The 2899-nt window shown below is 42.8% G+C and overlaps 1 pseudogene; it reads left to right on the top strand.

Annotated features, from left to right (window-relative positions):
* The first annotated feature begins 1227 nt into the window (after positions 1–1227).
* Positions 1228–1727, top strand: LOC131745151 (large ribosomal subunit protein uL11-like; annotated as a pseudogene).
* Positions 1728–2899: the final 1172 nt, after the last annotated feature.

Genomic DNA, 2899 nt, shown 5'->3' on the forward strand with positions numbered 1-2899 from the left:
CTTAGGTTGCTGCTGACCTTTGCTGAGGGGTATGCCACTGCTCATTAATTGGCAAATTTTAATGAGGAGCGTTGACGAATGTGCTGGCCTTGACAATAAATAAAGGTGGCTTCCACTCCAGGCCTTACCACCTTTGGCTGCTTCAAAGTGTGTGGCGTTTCTTTTTTTAAAATAAATTTATTTATTTATTTATTTTTGGCTGTGTTGGGTCTTCGTTGTTGTGCGCGGGCTTTCTCTAGTCGCGGTGAGCGGGGGCTATGTTGCAATGCGCCGGCTTCTCATTGCAGTGGCTTCTCTTGTTTCAGAGCACGGGCTCTAGGCACACAGGCTTCAGTAGTTGTGGCTCGTGGGCTTCAGTAATTGTGGTTCGGGGGCTCTAGATTGCAGGCTCAGTAGCTGTGGTGCACGGGCTTAGTTGCTCCGCAGCATGTGGGATCTTCCCGGACCAGGGCTCGAACCTGTGTCCCCTGCATCGGCAGGCGGATTCTTAACCACTGCACCACCAAGGAAGCCCGCCCTTCTTTCCACTTTCTTAACAGTGTGTTGGGAAGAGAAAAAGTTTTAATTTTGATGAAGTTCAATTTATTGATGTTTTGATAGTTCACGCTTTTGTTGTCCTATACAGTGGTCCCCAACCTTTTTGGCACCAGGAACCGGTTCTGTAGAAGACAGTTTTTCCGTGGACCTGGGGGTGGGGTGGGGGCGCAGGGATGGCTCAGGCGGTAATGCGAGCGATGGGGAGCGGCAGATGCAGCTTAACTCGCTTGCCCGCCGCTCACCTCCGGCTGCACGGCCCGGTTCCTAACGGGCTGCGGACCAGTAGTTGTCCGCGGCATGGGGGTTGGGGGTCCCTGCTGTATTAGATATCTTATCCCAACTCAAGGCCATTATGATTTTTTTCCTGTTTTCTTTTAGAAGTTTTATGGGTTGGCATTTAGGTCTATAGTCCATTTCAGTTTAGTTTTTCTATATCCTTACAATAAACTCAGAATAAAGGAACAAACTATTGATACGTGCAACAATATGGATGACTCTCAAAATCATTTATGTTGAATTACATAAGCCAGACCAAAAAAGAGTACATACTACAGGACCTCATTTCTAGAAAGTGCAAACAAATATATAATAACAAAAAGCAGCTTTCCTGTTTTATCTCAGAGCAGCCCAAGGGTCAACTTTCTTCTGTCTTTTTGCATCCAGGTCTATCTGACACCAGCTGCCTCCAACATGTCACTCAAGTTCAACCCCAACAAGATCAAAAGTTGTGTGTACTTGAGGTGCCTTAGTCGGGAAATTGATCCCATGTCTGCCCTGGCCACCAATATCTGTCCCCTGAGTCTGTCTCCAAAAAAGCTTGATGGTGGCATCACCAAGGCAACCAGTGACATGAAGGGCCTGAGGATTATAGTGGACCTACCCATTTAGAACAGACAGGCCCAGATTGAGGTGGTACCTTCTACTTCTACCCTGGCCATCAAAGCCCTCAAGGAACCACCTAGAGACGGAAAGAATCAAAAAACATTAAACACATAGGAAACATCACTGTTGAAGAGATTGTCAACTTTGTCTGACAGATGTGGCATGGATGTTTAGCTAGAAAACTCTCTGGAACCATTCAAGAAATCCTGGGGACTGCCCAGTGTATGGCTGCACTGTTGACGGTCACCATCATCATCATGATGTCATAGATGACATCAACTGGTACAGTTGAATGCCCAGCTAGTTAGGAACTACTGAGGAAAATATTTCAATAAAGGATCATTTGGAAACCAGTAAAAAATACTCCCCAAACCACAAAAAAACCCCACCCCCAAAGAACTAAGAGCAAACAAACAAAAAACAGATTAGTGGTTGTCTAGGGACAGAGCTGGAGAGTAGATTACAGGCATGCCTAGGAAACTGTTGGGCATTATGGAATTGTTTATTATGTTGACTGTGAGGATAGTTACATGAGTGTATGCATATTTCAACACTGGTCAAGTTGTACTCCTTAACTATGTGCAGTTTATTGTATCAATCATACCTTAATAATACCTAAAAACTTGTTCATTAATTGAATGGAAAGAACTCTTCCTCTAAGGAGCCTTGTAATTTAGCTGCCCCAAACGACTTCTGAATCAGACTTGGATATTAATTTTCTTAAATTACATTTAAATTAGAAGTAACTTAAAAAAAAGTCCATTAAATTTTATCAGTCTCCTTCTTCTAGTGCGGTCAATTGTCCTTAGATAGGGAAGAAGCACGGTGAACACATTTTATGGTCTCATTGCAATGTGCTGTTCTTTTTGAAATTGGTGTCTTATCTTTTACATCTGCAATTAGTTGAAGCTGGCAACTTCAAGAATAAGTCCTGCACTCAAACATGTTGGCACTTAACCCTGCACCACCGAGGGCAGCAGCTAAAATCCAGATCTTTCCCTTAGAGCAGACACTTCATTTGGAATTGTCAGAAACATGTGTAGCCTGAGGTCAGGTGCAGTCTACACCTGTTCAAAAGGAGGGCCAATCTCTGAATACTAGGATTTGACTGTCCTAAAAGAAACAAGTCCCATTTTCTGCTTCTCAGAATGAGTCTACTATCCAGCTAAAAGGAATGCCGGATTAAAATCTAGCTGAATGACTTCAACCATGCCACCTGAATCTCTTGGGCCTCAGTTATTTCTAGTCTAAAATATTGGTTTATTGGGTTAGATAATTTTTAATAGTGTTTCCTATAATGCACTTCTAGAATTGGTTATTAGAAGCCATTTTGTGGCTCACCCTTAACCTACTGAATGCAGCTGTATTTTTGCTCCAAATGTTAAATATTTAATCAACACTAGGTGAAACCCAAATGTAATTCATTAAGGAACTTGGTGTTGAGTCAGATGCAACAGACATGAAAAATGCTTTTTCATTA

The sequence above is a fragment of the Kogia breviceps genome, chromosome 18 (genome assembly GCF_026419965.1).
Source record: "Kogia breviceps isolate mKogBre1 chromosome 18, mKogBre1 haplotype 1, whole genome shotgun sequence".
In the NCBI taxonomy this organism is placed as follows: Eukaryota; Metazoa; Chordata; class Mammalia; order Artiodactyla; family Physeteridae; genus Kogia; species Kogia breviceps.